The sequence below is a fragment of the Elgaria multicarinata genome, chromosome 2, assembly GCF_023053635.1.
Source record: "Elgaria multicarinata webbii isolate HBS135686 ecotype San Diego chromosome 2, rElgMul1.1.pri, whole genome shotgun sequence".
In the NCBI taxonomy this organism is placed as follows: domain Eukaryota; kingdom Metazoa; phylum Chordata; class Lepidosauria; order Squamata; family Anguidae; genus Elgaria; species Elgaria multicarinata.
This window is the reverse complement of record NC_086172.1, coordinates 18,590,042-18,610,118: the sequence shown is the minus strand read 5'-3', so window position 1 is coordinate 18,610,118 and position 20,077 is coordinate 18,590,042. Positions and strand designations below refer to the sequence as shown.

General features: G+C 43.8%; 1 protein-coding gene across 1 annotated transcript in view; it reads left to right on the top strand.

The window, feature by feature from the left end:
- The window catches only part of ERBB4 (erb-b2 receptor tyrosine kinase 4), a 622,759-nt gene that overhangs the window by 590,291 nt on the left and 12,391 nt on the right, over positions 1-20,077 (top strand). The gene's annotated exons all lie outside the window — the stretch shown is intronic.

Below are 20,077 nucleotides of genomic sequence, written 5' to 3'. Positions count from 1 at the left end.
CAAATACAAACACACCGAGGGAGAAAAGTGTTTTGCAGGAGGAGCCGCCACCGCCGGGACGCGCCAGAAGAGCCGCCGGGTGGGAGGGGGGATTATTCGAATGGCAGAACACGCGAGGGGGAAGTGGCCAGAGCAGAGCAGCATCTTTGAATGGGGTAGAGATTCTTCCGCAGGCGGCGCTGCCTAGCTCACAGTACACACAGTAAAGAAAGAGGCGCTTCTTTTAGGTACGTCTATAAAAAAGGCGCACGGAAGCGCCTTCGCAATGAAGTGTAGATCTGGCCCAGGAGGGAAGAGGTAAAGAGAGAGAGAGAGACATTAAGTGGACTGGGAACAGGGCTGATGGGATTGTCCTGCTCCCGAAGGAGGGGAGTCCAACTGGAGCAGGCCCTGATGTTTCTTCTGCCTGCTCCTGTCCCCTTGCACTTTCTTCTTCCCCACAGGGCCAAGATGACAGTTTGCCCTGTGGGGGTGGGGGAAGAGTCCAACAGGAGCAGGCCTGGTTACTAGGCATAGGATTGCATCTTGAGAAAGGTAATGACTGTGGGGTGCAAAGCCTATTTCCCAGAGTCATGGGAAATGGGCCATCCATGTGGCTCAGGTTTGCACATCAGTTCAGGCGAATGTGCAATTCAGACTAGTGCACTGGTTCTAAGACAGGGTTACACCCCCTCATTGTCACCCGCCCTGTTTCTAAATGCAGTCATGAGTTCGACTAGCACTCCCTTCTCTGGCATTAATATCTATTTTCATCAGGCATATATATTTTTTTCTGGATATAAATTGTTTATAAGTTCCCACTCACCTGCCCTCGCAAAGTCACCTTGTGTATAATCGTGTGAGCGAGCCATAGAAAGGTAAGTGTGCTTCAATCTTGTTGATATAACCTGGGCTTAAACGTTTATCTGGGAGTAAAATAGAGGTGTTGGAGGAGGCATTGCCATCACTGGCAACAACAGGGGTTCTGACTCAACTAACGTTCAACGTTAGATGGGCAAAGTGGAGTTTCTTGGGCAGTGATTCGCATTCTAGTCTTGAGGTGTTCCCACCAGCATGACTATAGAACAGGCTTCCCCAACCTGGCGACCTGCAAATGTTTTGGACGACAACTCCCAGCCTTTCTAACCAATGGCCATGCTGGCTAATGCTGGTGGGAGCTGAAGTCCAAAACATCTGGAGGGCACCAGGCCTGGAACATGCACAGTAGCCTCAGAAGTGAGGTGGACCTCCATCGGTAGTTCTTCTGATTGAAATGAAATGCTCTCCAGGACAAGAGAGGAACTCTTTCAGCAAGTACTAATTGGAAGCTAAGAGGAGCCAAGAGCTAATTCCAAGCAATTTGTTGGAGGAGGGATAACTGGATAGGATTCTTTAGGGAGCCTTGTTGGGAAGGCTGGCGAGAGGACGGCACTTCTGTCCAAATGTACATGCACCTGTAAGTCCCTATAGCTCCGAGGGGTGTGTGTGTATTTCTTCCAGCAAGGAGCCAAAACTCATTGGTAGAGCACATGATCTCAGTACAGGAAGGCCCATTTCTTTCAGTGCCCTGGCATCTCCAGCTAAAGATAAGGATGGGCGAACAAGCAATGTTTGAGCTCATCCAGGCTCTCTGTTTTCCTCTCCAGGGCTTATTTTGCCTTGACTTCGCTCCCAAGGCAAAATGTTCCCTGTTTTTGTCAGTAAAAAAGAAGCCAAAGGCAAGGGCGGAACCAAGGAATCTTCTACAATAATATTATTAGTAAAAGGTTTATTAAAGGTCACTTTAATAAACCTTTTACTAATAATATTATTTTAGAAGATTCCTTGGTTCCGCCCTTGCCTTTAGCTTCTTTTTTTACTCCCCGACGGGGTTTTCCTTCTATTCCCTGTTTTTGTCAAACAGGAAAAGTGCACATTTTCCAAGTATGCACCTAAATGTACACATTCCCCCATTGATTCAAGCATGGAAATGTGCCCTTTTTGGAAAACGCACCTTTTAAAATGTGCACTTTCCCAAAAGGACGCATTTTGCGCACGCGCTCACCAGCTCGAGAATGTGCGAGCTTTCTTTGGAAAAAGTTCACTGTTGCAAGTTGGGCATTTTTTGGCTGTCTTTGAACAGCAACAACATTCCCATATATCCCTGACTAAAAGGTCCTAGCTAGTCGGGCTGAGGGCTCCAAAGGACCTATGGCCAAGTTCCTGGAGAGCCCCTGTCAGCCAGAGCAGACAATACTAAGCCAGGTAAACCAGTGGTCTGCATCAGTATAGGTCAGCGTCCTACATTCAAAGACATACACATTTAAAATGATTTCATTGATAAATGTAGGACTTAAACCAACTGAAATGTATTCTCAAAGTGTACAATCGCCATTCTTTGACATTCTGTTTCCTTTGGGTAACTTGGATTTACATTTGTTTGCTCTAATGAATATTAATATTAAATGGACCCATTATAATTGGTGCTATTACCGTGGATGGTGAATAAATTGAAGCAGCTTAGGCAGTTTATGTTTATTGTTACTGGGAAATTAAATTTTATGGGGCGCCTTCCATGCTCTTCGGTGAAACAAGCACGAAACGTTGACATCTTCCGAGTCTGGAGCTCTTTCCTAGAGATTAAACTTTTTAAAAACAACAACAACAACGACAATAATAAAACAACTCATTAAACTATGCCTTTATTTAGATGAATATTTTCAAACAACTAAAGAAGATATTTCCTCCATGGGACTCCTTAAACTGAATGAGGGGGGAGCAGGCAAACGGAGAATTCTCTCATAGTGCTTTTGGCCTTCTTGGTGCAGAGTAAGAATGGTGACGCTGTTGGGGTGGTGGCCTTTTGCTGGTCTCTGCACCACTCTGACCCTGCCACCCTCTGGAGGCAGCCCTGTGCCTACTCATTGTCCAAGAAATAGAGTCCACTCTTTAGGCCTGGAGCCAAGCAGGACTGTGACGGTAATGGTCATTTTGCATGTGGAAGGTCCCACTTTCAATCTCCAGAGAAACAGAACCTCAGGTAACAGGGGATGTGAAAGATCTCTGCCTGAGAGCCTGTAGACAATATGGGCTAGTCTGACCTGGTGTAAGTATTCCTATGTTCCTATTTTTAGTTGTCACAAGCTGGCTAGAAGGACTCTTGTAACTCCTGAAACTTTAGAGGGCAATAGATGTGAAGGACTGACCAGAATTTTGGCTAGAGGCGTGCAGGCATCGGCGTCCACAGGAATTTTTCAGGGGATGGGGAAGAGGGGCGGGAGGAAGCTGCACAATAGTGTGTCATTGTAATTCACACACATGGTACATGCTGCTACAACACAGCTGTGCATTTTCCTTGTGTGTATGTGCATGCTTTGTTTGTTCCATAGAGTCATATTCCATGGCATTTAGAAACCTATACAGAATGGCAAAAAAAAAAAAAAAGCCCTGTGAATTTGACAGCACTAACACAGAAGAATATTCTAGTCAAACTTCATACAAGGGGCATCATACAAAAACTAAGAACAAGAGGAGGAAAATTTATTTATTTATTTATTTATACTTATTTATTTATTTATTTATTACATTTTTATACCGCCCAATAGCCAAAGCTCTCTGGGCGGTTCACAAAAATTAAAACCACAATAAAACAACCAACAGGTTAAAAGCACAATTGCAAAATACAGTATAAAAAGCACAACCAGGATAAAACCACGCAGCAAAATTGATATAAGCTTAAAATACAGAGTTAAAACAGTAAAATTTAAATTTAAGTTAAAATTAAGTGTTACAATACTGAGCGAATAAAAAGGTCTTCAGCTGGCGACGAAAGCAGTACAGTGTAGGCGCCAGGCGGACCTCTCTGAGGAGCTCATTCCACAACCGGGGTGCCACAGTGAAGAAAGCCCTCCTTCTAGTAGCCACCTGCCTCACTTCCTTTGGCAGGGGCTCACGGAGAAAGGCTCCTGTAGATGATCTTAAGGTCCGGGCAGGTACATATGGGAGGAGGCGTTCCTTCAAATAACCTGGCCCCAAACCGTTTAGGGCTTTAAATGTCAATACCAGCACTTTGAATCGGGCCCGGACCTGGACTGGCAGCCAATGAAGCTGGAAAAGGACTGGCGTAATGTGATCTCGCCAGCCAGTCCCTGTTAGTAAACGGGCTGCCCTGTTTTCTACCAGCTGAAGCTTCTGGACCGTTTTCAAAGGCAGCCCCACATATAACGCATTGCAGTAATCCAAGCGAGGTTGTCAGAGCATGGATAACTGTAGCTAGGCTATCTCTGTCCAGATAAGGGCGTAGTTGGTATATCAACCTAAGCTGATAAAAGGTTCTCTTTGCCACTGAGTTCACCTGTGCCTCAAGTGCACAAACACAGAACAGTGGTCTTATGAATGTCATATTGGATATTTTGTGGCATCACCATCCGTATTATAACACTGGCAACTTCACGTGAGTTGTCACAGAATGATTTTCTTCATCTTGGAAGCATTAGTGAACACTCTAGCAGTGGAGTCCGTTGAGAGTGCCTTTGGCAGGGGAATCATAGAATAGCAGAGTTGGAAGGGGCCTACAAGGCCACCGAGTCCAACCCCCTGCTCAATGCAGGAATCTACCCTAAAGCATCCCTGACAGATGGTTGTCCAGCTGCCTCTTGAAGGCAATGGGTACCCTTGCTCAGAGTTTAGGTGTCTACTGGAACCTGGGCTGCTCACTTCACTTTTCGCATTGTTATCAGGCACTTTTACATGAACATAAAACAATGTTTGCATGGCTCAAATTTTGAACTGCAGGAATGGGTTGTTTGTTTTTTTTGGAATTGCATATTTCTTCCTGGAACTGCACATTTTATGTGTGTCTGTATATTCTATATATGCAAAAAATACACAAAAGTAGTTGTGGTGTCCCACCAAAAAAATTAAAATAAATCCAAAACCCACAGTTGAGTAATTACCTGTGTTGGGACCAACAAAAATTCAACAAGACTAAGATTTGCAAGGTTTGATAGTTACTGGACAGGGGGAAAAATCAATTTAAATGTCTAAAAATCCACTTTTGGTTTGTTTTTTTAAAGTATCAGTTTGTTTTTTGAAGAGGTGAGGTAGTTATGGTTGATAATTGTCAGGGCTGGAAGAAAAATCTGAGATGAGAGAAGCCAGTCAACTGGTGTGGCAGGACGTCTGAAGACTTTAGAGAAGTATCAAAAGCTTCACGCATGCAAAAGTTTCTGTTTCGGGTCAGTTAATGTTCACACCTGCAGAAGAGGTGACGCAAGAAAAGGAGCAAAAACATTATTTAATTTGTACACCAAAATCAACATGTCCATAGCGGGAGCTAATGTCACTATGATAATGTTAGGACTTTTATTGTCAACGGTTTGATGGATTTCCATAGTTTGGCCAGGAAAGTGGTTTCCAATAATGTTTGTATTTTGGGGCCAATAAATGTGACAGTCAAGCATTGTTCTAAGGAATTTCACCTTAGCGTCAGTTTTCTAGTGGGATCTCATGTATGATGGTAGTTCATAATGAGTCATATGTATTTTAATCATGGCCCCATAGAAGAAAATAAGGCACAGAAGGAGACTGTCTTACGTATTATTCACTGTTTTTCTTGAAGAATAATCAGAGATATAAATCAGAAATATACAAGGAAACAGAGGCAGGGGGCAGGAACAAGAAGAGCATTTAGTTTTAGAATGTTAATGATTATTTTATCTCCAAATCATTTTGGGGGGGTGTATTATTGTCAGTAGATTCCCAGATCCATTATAACTCATTTGAAAAATAGAACATTTCATCAAGGCAACCATTCTTTCCTTTAAGAGGCCAAGAGTGCACAATTATGGGTTTCTTTACCCCCTACATAATGAAATTGGGGAGATTATCATCAACTTTCTATTCAGATGTTTATGATGGCTTCTCTCCCCCCCCCCCTTCAAATCCATCTTTTTTCTCTCTCTCTAAGAGCTCCCCTGTTCAGGCCAGCCAGCATGTTAAAATGATTGCTGCTGTGAAGGCTTTGGAGAAGATGTGCTCTATTTCATTCTCAATGAGGTCTGATGGCTTTTGAGAGGCTCAGAATATCCTTTGATTACTGTATAAAGTAGAATGGGGGACGATAGGGAGGGGGGACAGGTGAAATATGTTCATCAGACCTCTTTTGTGCTCTCCTCCAGCCCCTCCCCTGCGGCTGAACTTCTCACACCCCCACGCGTTGCCTTTTGATTCCCTCTTAGGAAACTTTTCCCACTTTAAAAGTCAGAGCTCCAGTTCTACCATAGAATCATAGAATAGCAGAGTTGGAAGGGGCCTATAAGGCCATCGAGTCCAACCCCCTGCTCAATGCAGGAATCCACCCTAAAGCATCCCTGACAGATGGTTGTCCAGCTGCCTCTTGAAGGCCGCTAGTGTGGGAGAGCCCACAACCTCCCTAGGAAACTGATTCCATTGTCGCACTGCTCTAACAGTCAGGAAATTTTTCCTGATGTCCAGCTGGAATCTGGCTTCCTTTAACATGAGCCCATTATTCCGCATCCTGCACTCTGGGAGGATCGAGAAGAGATCCTGGCCCTCCTCTTTGTGACAACCTTTTAAGTATTTGAAGAGTGCTATCATGTCAGTAGAAACCAATGGGTTTCTTTTTAAACATAGAAGAGGATGACAACATTTTTGAGACATTGAGGCAAGTTTTTTTTGTTTTGTTTAACATTTAGCTGGAGAATTACTTATGATGAGGTGGGCCGTAGAAGGAGCATAACAGGATTATGAGGAGATCATTCCTTAGCAAACACGTGGGACCATAGAGGCGGGATGACCAAAAATCCCAAAGCAAAAACAAACCCAGTCATGAAGAAGGAAAAGAGATTGGAAGGGGCAAAAAGACTGCAGAGGTTAGCAGAAATCTGCAAACCTCTCTCGTGTTTTGCCCTCATCCCTCTGCCCTGCCTGCTTAATATTCAAGCTGTGTTAATGTAAAGAAATTGTGGCTTCGATGATGACGGAAAGAAATACCAGCCATTCTACTCCAAGGATTTTGTGATCAGTTAGAAATAGAGATGTAAAATTTCTGGAAATTTTGAAGCCATGCAATAATCCCATTTCTCCCCCCCCCCCCCCCCGTTTTTGGGGGGTGGGGGGAACAGAAATTTTCAGAAAAATATTAGCACTTTTTGCAGATTGAAAGTCACTTTGTTACTTTAGGAACATAAAATGTAATTATGTAGGTATGGCATAAAATTATTACATTTGGTATATTAAAAGTACTGTTAGGAACACCTGAACTGTTAGGAACCTCTTTGGTTCTGCCAGTTTATGAGGAGCAGGCAAAAAACAATTTTAAAAAACAACAACTGAGGAAACCACCAACATTAGTAACAAAGAAAATTATTTATGTCTCCGCTAGTCCTCCAGTGTCAAGACATAAAGCCCCCATTCCCATAGAAAGAACTGAGAAAAATTGGGGGCGGGGGACCAAGGTTCAATAAATATGCATGAAATTTAATCAGACTCATTTTCTGACCTATAGCTATCAGTATTAGTTTCAGTCTCTGCTTCCATGGCAGTGATGCCCCCTAGAGGCAGAAATGCATCTTGCTCTTGCATTTGAGAGTTGTAGTCTCAGTTTGCAACCTAGGACTTGCTTGTCCTTGGTGCACAGACATTGTAATAATCTGATCCTGTACAGTTTTTAGAAATCATTTGGAGAAGTAAATATCTGAACACCTTGTCTTAAACATTTTATTCATCATGCTAAAATAAAACATCCCGTAATCCGTTTTTTCTTCATGTTTTTCAATTTTTCAGAACCCCTCCCCCCAAAAAAAAACCTCGGGGAAAAACTGGTGTTTTTTTTTTAAAAAAAATCTGGTTCTTTTCCGGGCCTTCACATCTCTAGTTAGAAATAATACAGCCTCTCCAACATTTCACACCTGAAATTAGGGCTCTCTTATTTCTTTCCATTCAGATGTCATTGGTCACTGTCTGCATGTCTCTCCTGCACTATTACACAGTGTTGAAGGTTTTTCTTTTCCCATGACTATGCTTCTTTCATTTACTTGGCAACCAAACAATTTAAGAATGTTCAATGGAAGCTTTCTAGTCCAGCCTTTGGACAGGTGCGTGCACACACAGACAGGCATGCAATAAACGAAAGGTGGGTGTTCCTATCCCAGTACCCTGCCAGTTCCGTAGCTGGGAGAAAGCGTGTACGGGCAGTTCCTGTCCAGGAGAGGAATGAATATTTTTCGAGAGAACTACGAGGACATGGAGCATATGTTATATTCACTAGGTGTCACCTTACTTGACTTCCATCAACTCATATGAGTTGAGGCAGCTTTTGACTAATGCAGACTGAACTCACTCTAGCTAATGGAGGTCAAGGCACGCTATAGGTCCCACCATAGTGTGAAAGGAGGTTACCCAGCCAGCTGTCTCAAGGCAGAGGACATGGTACACTTCCTAGCAGAATGCCCATTGTATGCAGAGTAGAGGGAGCAATATCTTGAGCCCTTAATAGCTGGGTTTGGGGACAATGCCTCTCTAAGCATAATTTTATTACTATTGGATGGTATAGATTATTAAATGTCATAGAGAACTGCCAAGTTTGTCAAACGGGCTCTGGAGAAAGAAAAGTCCCTAGCTGCCATAAAAGTCTAAGCTTGTCAATACAATACAACATGTTAGTAAATACTGACTAGGATTATGAAATGTTTTAACTTGCTCTTTTTTAGCCCCATTAGTACTTTAGTATTTCCTCTGAGAGGAGTATTTCATCATGTCTCTGTATGCCTATAGCCTTGGCTGTTAAGCAATACACTGTTGTTATCTTCACTAAGAGCAATCCTATGAGCTCCCTGGAAGGTCACAGGGAAAGAGCACAGTTATGAGAAATGGGGGTGGAGGTGGGTTGAGCCCCACCATAGGGAAATGTTGAATTGATCACGGCCAGCATTTTGTGTCTTCCACTGTGGGAAACCCAGAAATGGCCGCTGTGGCAGTCAGCCCATCTGAGCAGTGTGAGGCTGTGGCTGCTAATGGCAACACTAGCAGTGGAAAGAAAGGGAGAGCACGGCTGTCGGATTGCCAAGGACCAGGATGTTTTGTAACTGGTTTCTGTGCTTCGGGGACCCTGTGTAGCTTGTCATGGTCTATTCAGGGTCAAGGAGGAAGAGGCTCAGGAGGAACGACCCTGTCACTGAGCACCTGGATGAAGCTTCCTCCTCAGGTAGATTGAGCTGGCTGGACTGTAGAGGAGTTCCCTTGTGAGGCACTGGGGCCTTGTCTTCCCATTGCCTGGTTAGCCTTGTGAAAAAGGGGAGGAAAAGACAGGGGAAATATACAGGACAACACCTTTGAAATCTCCCAGGGTCCTAATTGACACACTGAGATGTATAGGCAAGGGTTAATGGGGTACGTACGGAGCTGTAGCCCACTGGAACCACATAGGTGAATCTACGTTATTTTGTTTATTTGTTGTTTCAAGCACCATGATCATATCAACTACCAAATGCATACACTAAAAATACATAAATATAAATACGCCTACACAAACGCTGAAATACAAAGGAGTAAAATACTAAAAAGACAGCAATAGAACTTTGCATTAGGGGGCTGCCCCTAAACGTGTAAAAATTAGTTTTAATACGCAAGAGGCACCAACAAAAATTGACATTAAAAGATGCCCAGAATTATATAAAAGTTGGAAACTACTGATACATTAAAGCCTTCATGTTAAATTCCCTCATAAGGTGAAACCACATGAGATTGCAGGTGCCTCCCCATGGAACAAGCTAGGAAGAGCCGCATGTACACAGGCACACCTGAGGCCATGAGGCCAGTCAGAGGGTTTTGTGCTAATTGCCTAGCTGTGGCATGCTTCAAGATGGCTGCCATTTTGTCCTGCCCCCTTCATTCCACCCAGCCATAATTCCTTTGGTTGATGGTCAGTGCCTGCAGACTGTTGTGCTGTTATCCACCCACCAACTCATTCTACCTTTCATGTTGCACAACTGCATGGCCCACCTTGGCAGCAGTAACAGCGATCTGCTAGGAACTTCTGCCAGAGGGTGGGTAAGATGCAGCCCCCGTGCCTTGGTGGGTGAGGTGGTGGAGACTCCTTCCATCTTGAAGAGGCGAGTAACAAGCAATATTTTCCACCTCCAAGTCCATTCTTTGCCAATTCTGTGTGCATGGTTTTTTTAAAAAATATAGAAATGAATCTGTTTGGATTTGGGCGATTTTTTTAAAAAAAATAATGTGCACATTTTTGTGCATGTTTTTCAAATGGTACATATTTTTTACCACCCATTGACTAAAGCATGTTTGTGCACATTTTTTATATGTTTTTCTTTGTGCATTTTTCAAATGTGTGTATTTCATTGGATGTGGGTTCCCCCTCCCCCGTTCTATGGAATGCATAGCAAGTCTGGAAATGTATGGATTTCCAAACTCAAAATTCACTTGGTCTGCATCCACTACAAGTAGGAGAAATCCAGAAAGAAAGAAAGAAAGAAAGAAAGAAAGAAAGAAAGAAAGAAAGAAAGAAAGAAACTTCCTGACTGTTAGAGCAGTACGACAATGGAATCAGTTCCCTAGGGAGGTTGTGGGCTCTCCCACACTAGAGGCCTTCAAGAGGCAGCTGGACAGCCATCTGTCAGGGATGCTTCAGGGTGGATTCCTGCATTGAGCAGGGGGTTGGACTCGATGGCCTTGTAGGCCCCTTCCAACTCTGCTATTCTATGATTCTATGAAAAACGTCCAACAAAGCAGACTTCTCACACGTTTCCTACATGCTGCACAGTAAACCTTTTTTTAAAAAAGGAATCCTCAGTTTCTCCAGAAAAGGCAAAACAAGAACAAACCAGGAACAGAGATAGGTAGCAGAAAAATGGGAAGTGTCCCTAGAAAATAGGGTCAATTGAAGCCTATGGAATAATGGAAACTTCAGCATGCCGTTCCCAATGGAGCTGCCACCGAGGCCAAGGTATGACAGTTTCTTGATGGGAAATATATTTAATGTAATGCATGGCCACCCTTGCTGGCCCGCTCTGACAGCTAGCAAGAGTGATATAAGGAGGTCAGAAGCCTACACTGGCTTGTGTTGTTGATCCCATGGAGTCCTCAGTCCCAGCGCCCAGTGGCATCACTAGTGTGCAGCTTCCAAGCAGTGGCACTGGGGTCTTGAGAGTGAGAAGAGCAACACCAGAGGCAAAGAGACACTGTTCGTACTGCCCTGCTCAAATCAGGGCTTGTTGTGTGTGCCAAGAGCTGGATGGGGCCCGGAAGTATCACATGTGAGAACTATTTCCCTGGCATGTCCTGCAGTTAGTGCTCAGGGAACAGTGGCCCATGTAAATTCCGATTCCCCTGCTCTGACTAACTCATTATTTCTCTCATACACAGAATGCAAAACAACCTGGAAAGGTCCTTTCCCCCTTGCCTTATTCATTTTGTTTTGTTACGTCTCTTTTGGAAAAAAAAAAGGGGGGAAGAGCCCCTCCTTTTGGATGTAAATTGAAATATATTTCTTGTAGCTTCCCTGCAGCAAAGCAGTGGCTGCTTTTCACTCAGTGTTCAGAAGAAAACAATGTGGCTCTTGGGAAGCGGTGTGTATTCCCCTGAGGGCAGTCCTCCAATTTGAATTTCATTTCAGTTCAGATCTGTTGTAAATACCAGCCCGTTCCTTTGAAATATTTGCTCTGAGCTGATGGGACGGCTCTGCATTGTATTTTTCTATCTGCGGTACCACTAGGGTATCTGTAGCATTTTACACAGATCCACTTGCATAAACCAGCTGTCCTTATTCCACACAGACCTCTTTCGGAAATCTTTCAACTTGGCACAGCAGCTGTGCAGTCTTGCAGGTTAGGAGAATGTGGTTCGATTACTTATTTCCAGATACTGACACAGTTCCCATTGAGTACGTGGCTTCTGTGGATCAGAGGTTACATAAAGGAGTGGAGACCTGGCATTTCTTAAATGGTTAAGCAGCCCTTGTGAGAGCTGCTGAGAAATAGCCAAAGCATTGTAGTGCTTCGGAGCAGGACTCCAAATTCTGTGGAATTCTGAATAAAACAAAATTGAGATATTCTGAATAAAGCAAAACTGAGTCCATTTGTGCTCCAAGAACCAGTGATCCAATGTAAATATTGGATTCAGGAAAAGTCTTAGTTTTCATTTGAAATGCGCACACACACACAGCTCTTCTGATTGCCATGTTCACATCACAGTTCTGTACTTAACTACTCAGAAGTTATGTCCATCCTCATTCACAGACCACAAATAGCACAAGCAGTGGGAAATTATGGTGCCTGTAGAAGAGATCAGTAAGGACCCTGGGCCTGGCTACAGCATTACGAACATAGGAAATTGCCTGAGTCGGATCACTGGTCCATCAAACCCAGTATTGTCGATAGTGACTGGCAATGCCTCCCCAGGGTTTCAGGCAGGAATTTTTGCAGGCCTACCTGAAGATGCCAGGGATTGAGCCAGTACTCTGCCACTAAGCTAGAGCTCACGGAATCAGGACTTCACCCCTGCCTGCCTTTCCCAATCTGTGCTGTGAAGTGCTCCATAGGGTTGCAAGATGTCCCAAGGGTCAGATCCGAAGACTTCATGGAAAGAACCTTAAAGCGATGGGGTGATTCCTGGTGGGGAAGTGGGTGGACCCTAGTTGCATAAATCAGAGGATATCAGCTGGTGGAACTTGAAGAACACAACTGGAGATAACAGCAAAAACTTTCAAGCCAAGGAGAAGGAGTCCCCCTCACCCTGAGATTTTACTCATTCCCCTACAGACCCTAAGATAGAGGCTAAAACCCTGAAACCTCAGCCCAAACTTTGAGTCCTGGAAACCCTACAGTTCAGTAGGCTACTGGCAGAATTGAGTGGCTGATGTATGGGACATTTGCCTGGAAGGTTAGCCACCACTAACTTCAAATGATGCATTGCTCTAAAGCAGGCCTAAGCAGGCATACAATCGCTTCTGGGTTTCTTCTCATGGTAGCAAGCCTTTCCCCACTCCCTTTGCTTCCATTCACCTCCATGGAAATCCCTACTACCCATTGGTGGCCAGTGCTTCTATTAGTGCCACCTCATCACTGCAATCATCACGTTGATTGGCTAGGATATGGCTTGTGCACACACCTCCCCAAGGCAGTATTTTGCTGTGCTGGCAACTCTGTATGAAGAGATGTGTCTTTAGGCTTCTGAGGTCTGGTTTTTGGTGTCAGGGCACTTTCCTTTGGGATGTGGGCAGGTCATACATATACAGGACCCTTATGTTTATTAATATATCATGGCATGAGACAAACAATGAGCATCTCACATCTAAATTTGGAAACATTAGGAAGAGTTCACTTTTGGTTTCCTAAAATACTTGATGTGCGGCCAACAAAGAGAAGTGGGAAATTTGACGGGTGGCATGTCCACATAATGGGTATGTCTGAGTGTAGATAGAAGGGCAAATTGCAAATACCTTTCTGTGCTACTCCAAACCACACCCTGGTTTGTTAGACAAGGACTGTGCAAGACAAAGTAATGTCTTCAGTCCCCCCAGGTATGAGAAGTGCATATTTATCACATTTGTGTATTCTATTCAGAAGCACAGGGTGAAATACCTACCTCTTTTATATGCACAACAGCCCTGTGAGGTTGGTTAGGCTGAAAGAGACTGATTCACTCAGTGAGCTTCATGGCAGAGCAAGGAGTTTTCAACCCAATGTTCTTTGGTGGATGATGGGATATCTTTGAAGATTGTTGGCCTGTTGAAGCTTCAGAGCCTTGACTCATAACCCTTCCTTCCTTCCTTCCTTCCTTCCCTCCCTGTCTTTCTATACAACATGGCGCTCAAATTGGTTATGTTTCATCATTTGCATTTTTTGGGGAAAATATACACAGAACAAACATGTCTTAATTGTTCACTGGAGCCAGTACAAGTGTTGCGTGCATACAGATACTAAAGCAGACTTAGGAAGTGACAAATTCCGACAGTAGTGATCTTAAATCTTTGTCTTTGCTCGTTTGGGTAGTGTTTATGCTGATGTAGTTCCATTGGAATAGTCAGACTTTGACCTTTGCTGAGAAGAAGGCAGGCCTCTTGTCTAGTGTGACATTAGCAAGCAATCAGATAGAATTCCTAATGGAAAGTGACACCAATTACGCAGAGCTCCTTTCCAGATGTGACTGTGTCCCTGACAGCTTCATAGCAGCTGAACAGCAACAGTTTGTGCAAAAGTACAAAGCCGGAGTATACAAGATTTGCAGCAGGGATGTGCCAGAGCTGGAACATATGTGTCCTGCCCCCCCCCTTATATAAGCGTCGGAGGCACTGATCTCCCGTGTTTCCAGCTGCCTCAAAAGCAGTGAGTACAGCTTTCAAGAAGGATCCTTTAGCTGATCAGCACAGGGAGTATTTGCACCAAGGGAAGCATCAAGAGAAGTAAACTCTGAATGGTGCAAGAGCCAAGTAAGATGGGCGGAAACAAGGCAGAGAAGGGATTGCGGTGGCTACTCAAGTGCAGACTGAAATCCCAGTGTGGATGTGCTGATGGATGCTTTAGCCCCATCTGTGCACTCTGCTAACTCAGCTGCCATTACGTTTCCTGCCAAAAGGAACATTCCCCTAAAAAAATGTGAAACGCACAGTTCTTTGGTGGCTTTGTTTCTGCACTGCTTCTCAAAAAGCTGCTCTGCGGCAAAAGACAGTTCTTGAGGTTCATTGACCTGTTGCGTATGGATTAGCAGCACAGCAGGCAGGGAGAAACCCAATGGCCGCTTTTACACATGGCCAACTTTGGACCGTCTCCTATCCCAGCCTCTCGCCTCATGATGACTTTATATTGCCTTCAAGAGCAGAGGCAGCGTGCCTCTGAATGGCAGCCTGTTGGGGAACACAAGTGGGTGGGTCCTGTTGCTTTAGGCACCTGGTTGCCCACAGTGCAAACAGAATGCTAGAGAGGCGTTTGGTCTGATCCAGCAGGGCTCTTCTTATGGTCATGTGTTCTCATGTCAACACGCAACAGGGGTCATGTGAGTGGGCTTGTCACTTTGTCTTTCTCTACAAGAGGGTTGCCGCTGGAATTTCACTTTAGACAAAATTCAAAGCCAATTTGAGGATCCCTTTTGATGCAAAAACACCTGAGGAATTCCTGCAAAGTAAAAAATGCAATAAATCCTTTTATGTTATTGGGAGCAATTTATAGTTAAGATTTGAATTGAAAAGGACTAAAGAACTATTTAATGTTTATGTTAACGTAATTGGGTATTTATATGTTTATGGAATATCTATAATATTGTAATTGATGGCTTGAAAATACATAACTCCCTGAGAATTTCATGAGAAAGCAAAGGAGTTTCAATAAGAATATCAATATTTCTCACATAAAACAGCCAAAAAATCCAAAACTAATTGTTCTGGGTGTTAACTTAAAATTAGCTTTGTAGGGCTCCCACTATACAACTCAAGAGAGGATCTTGCTCAGCAGAGCAAGAACACAGCATGTTGGTGAGGGAGAACAGAATTTCAAAGGTTCTATTCCAGTATTTGAATTTTGCAGCTGTACTCACATTCTTCTGCAGATTCAAATGTAGATTTATTTGCCTCTTGAATCAACTTCCATCAGGGCTTCATTGGCCCCTTCTTTGCAGGTCTTCCGGAAAGTTTTCACAGGCTTTTTCCTTAAGTTGGGGCCATTAGTTTTTATTGGTAAGATTAGTTTTTAATTAGCAATCTATTCTTATGGATTTCATTGAAACATGTTTTTATGGGTATTTGAAATTGTATCCCATTTGTGTGGTTTTATCTAGGGCTGTGCTCCGCTTCTCCTCGGACCAGAGAAGCAGAAGCTGATCGGGGTGCTTCGCCTCCCCTTAAGGTGGAGGCGAAGAGGATCAGGGGAGCAGTGGAGTGTCGCAAGCGGATTGAGGTGAAGGCAGATCCTTCACCTCGATCCAGAGCTCCGTAAAAATGGTAAGGGGGGTTTACTTGGCCCTGCTGCTGCCACCCATGCAGCGACAGCAGCAGATCCAGGTAAGGGGGCAAGGGGGAGGTGGGTCTTACCTGCGTCCGTCAAGGCCCATCACTGGCTTCACTAGAGCCCGCGTCTCAACCTGGAAGTGTAGGCTGCAAGCAGGGCCTACAGTTCCTGGTTGAGCCACGGGCTCTAGTGAAGCTGGCGGTGGGCCGGAACAGAAGCAGGTAAGGGGGAGGAGGGAGGGGGGCTTACCTGGCACCGTCCCCCCCACTGCTGCAGAGCTCAAATTTGGAGCCGGAGCTCCGCAGCGGACCCTAGGTGGATCAAGGCAGGGTGGAGCAGGCCCAATCCGCAATTTGCGGGTCGGGAATGGAGCGGAGCGGGGGGGGGGGTCCATGCACAGCCCTAGTTTTATCTTGCACACCACCTTGAGAGGTTTCTACCCTTAAAGGCGGCCTAGAAATAATTTTAGATAGATTTATTATTTGGTGGATAGATACATCTCAGGTGAAAAAACAACAAACCCGAACATCTGGCCACATATAGCTCTTTCGTTGTTCTCAAGGAAAGCTCAAAAAGGCTGATATTTTAAGCCGAAATAGGTGTTAAAATATTTTCTCAGTCTGTTCTGTGCACCAAGTGGACAGACTTGAGGAAGAAGGTCGAACATCGAGAGGCAATACACACTAAGATCACCAGTCTGCAGATAAGAGAGGTCTCCCCGTAAGGCCTCCATGGCAAGTAGACATTCTTCCACTGAACAGCAGTCCCATTTCCAGCCAAGTCCCGCTATATTTTATCATTCCTTGTGTTCAACATCTTTCAAGATGGCAAAATGCATGGGCAGTTCTGAAACTAAGATTCTCCAATGACTCAGTCTATAGACTGAGTCATTGGAGAATCTTAGCTTCACAACTGCCCATGCATTTTGCCATCTTGAAAGATGATGAATGATAATGATTTTCACTAAACGTACCATTTACCGAATGATACGATCGCTGATATAAACAATGCGGTATTACACTATTGACCCCAGAAAAACAAAATGGGTAAGAAGTTTCCGTTTTATTAGCCAAATGACTTGACAAAAGAGCATGTATGATTTTGAGTTGCACTGAAGTTTTCATTTAGTGGAATGGAAAGGAAACTAATATGTTTATATAATTATAAGCTTAATTAACTGAAATTTGTAGTTGTGTCAAGAAGATAATGGCCTGCCAGCCGAGCTTCTGCTTATTCAATTGAAAGACTGCAAGATTGTGTTGGCTTTTAATCTTTGTACATGCACCTAGAAAACTGTATGGCTCCTTTCCAATTAAGGTAAGGGCTAGGTTATGGATTCGGTGATTCACATGTGGGGGTGGGAAGCAAGCAAAATCTGGCTCCCAAACTGGGCTGGGTGGGGCTCAAAACTGTGGGGCAAGCACATCACCATTAGCAACAGTGTCACAAATGAAATCTTCCTTCTTCCCCCTTTATTAAATCTTCCTTTGCTACCACCTAAGGGATTGACAAGAGCTCTCTCTTCAGTGGCTCAACCACCATTTTCTTTCTTCCACATGATCTCAAGGAGAGCTCTCTCTCTCTCTCTCCACATGGTTTGGGTCCAGGCTACCTGCAGGATGGCCTTCTCCCATACAATCCGTCCCGCTCAATCAGGTCCTCTGGAAAGAATCCACTTCGGCTGTTACCCAGAGGACCTTTTCTTCCGCTGCTCCCAGACTGTGGAATGGCCTGCTGGAGGAGATTAATCAACTTGACAGTCTTTTAGAATTTAAAAAAGCAATAAAGACTGATCTATTCCGGCAGGCCTATCCAGTGAAATTTTAGGATGTTTTAATCATGTATGGTATGTTTTAATTTGTTTTAATGTGTATTTTATATCATGTTTTTATACTGTTTGTTTTATACTGTGAATTGTTTTAGTTTTGTGAACCGCCCGGGAGCTTCGGCTATTGGGAGGTATAGCAATGCAAATAATAATAATAATAATTAATAAATATCAATAATAGCAACAAATGTATATGGGTAGACCTGCACCACTGCTGCTGCTAAAAGTGAGCTATCCTTGAATTTCAGCCCTACCCAGCCCCAAATATTGGAGAAACGGTGCTCAGTTTTGCTGCCTGTGAACAACAAGGCTGTTAAATTTATGCACCACTTCATCCCAACCTGTGTGTGTGTGTGTACTTCTCAGTTTTCTGGCTCCTCAAAAAAACTTAGGTGTAGCAGTAGTTCAAGAACCTGAGTTTGTTTCAAGCAGTTGTATACAGCTCCAACCTCTCCCCTAGGATTTCAAACAATATGTGATGGTCCTTTTTTCTCTTGCTCCCCTGCCAGTGCATCATTCTCCAGCCAATGAGAAATGATTCCCACACACACACCCTACCACCACCACCACTACCATGATGACCAGCAAAGTGGAGGTGGATGGAGGGAAACTGGTTTGCATCTTAAGCACAAAGTGGTATTTTTTGAATCTTCCAAAATTATGACATTGCATTGTAATTAGGAAGCAATTTAAAGGCATTTAAAAAACAATTATGTTGCATTTGCATTCCTGCTAATTGGCACTTCAGCTGTTTCCTGGCATCTTTATTTGGGGAATTGTAACTACGGTACTTTTATCATTGCTTGGCCAAACCTCCGTCCCCAGTTAAGCTGAAATAGCTCAAACATCCATAAAAATTAAAAAAGCCATGCTTAGTATTTTGTATTCAAAGAGGAACTGGTTTGTTTTTAAATGGTGCTGTGATGTTCCTTGTCATAATTTTGGAGCTGGCAGGTCACTGGATAGACCATGTGATGCTAAATGCATCACTTGCAAGTGCATGCATCTTTTAAAAACATTATTGAGCCTGTGTCATAGAGGAGGTTGCTTGCATAGCCTTCTCCCCTTTATACCATCTATCCACGTTCAGGGACACTTTTTGCCATGGGAATGCATTCACACAGCCCGTGGTTATTTTGGAACAATATATCCCCATGAGAACTAGTCCATGCTCTCTTTCTGGAACTTTGAGTTGTTTCTCAGTTTTCGACCACTCTCAATGCATTGAGAAGTGCACATTTGCTCTGTGAAGGCGACCACTTTGCTTGTACCATCTGTACATTAGAAGAAAGTCATTTGAGTTACAAAATCTGCCTCTGAACTGTTTTATAAATGGAGACCATTAATTTGGAAGCCATGACTTATGAAACAATTGTTCTCCCAGAATAAAGAATAACAATAACAATAATAATTATATATTTCTTACCCGCCTCTCCCTCTGGATCGAGGGGGAGAACAACATCAAATATCAAAATACTTTAAAATATATACAACTGATTAGAATCTTAGAATCATAGAATAGCAGAGTTGGAAGGGGCCTACAAGGCCATCGAGTCCAACCCCCTGTTCAATGCAGGAATCCACCTTAAAGCATCCCTGACAGATGGTTGTCCAGCTGCCTCTTGAATGCATCTAGCATGGGGGAGCCCACAACCTCCCTAGGTAACTGGTTTCATTGTCGTACTGCTCTAACAGTCAGGAAGTTTTTCCTGAAGTCCAGCCGGAATCTGGCTTTCTGTAACTTGAACCCATTATTCTGTGTCCTGCACTCTGTGAGGATCGAAAAGAGATCCTGGCCCTCCTCTGTGTGACAACCTTTCAAGTATTTGAAGAGTGCTCTCATGTCTCCCCTCAATCTTCTCTTCTCCAGGCTAAACATGCCCAGTTCTTTCAGTCTCTCTTCCTAGGGCTTTGTTTCCAGACCCCTGATCATCCTGGTTGCCCTCCTCTGAACACGCTCCAGCTTGTCTGCATCCTTCTTGAAGTGTGGAGCCCAGAACTGGACGCAATACTCACGATGAGGCCTAACTAGGGCTGAATAGAGAGGAACCAGTACCTCACGCGATTTGGAAGATATACTTATATTAATGCAGCCCAAAACAGCACTTTGAGGCAACTCTTCACTTCATAGTTCTGTCAGAAAGTTCACCATGTGGATCACTCTGATGTATTTGTGTTGACCACTGAGTGATGCATAGCAGGAGTTGCTGCTAGCCTAGAACAAGCTCCAGATTTTCCTTCTTGCTTTCTAAAATACTTCCTGTAGCATTAACCAGAGGAATGTGCAAACTGTCTCCCAATGCCTAGCTCATTT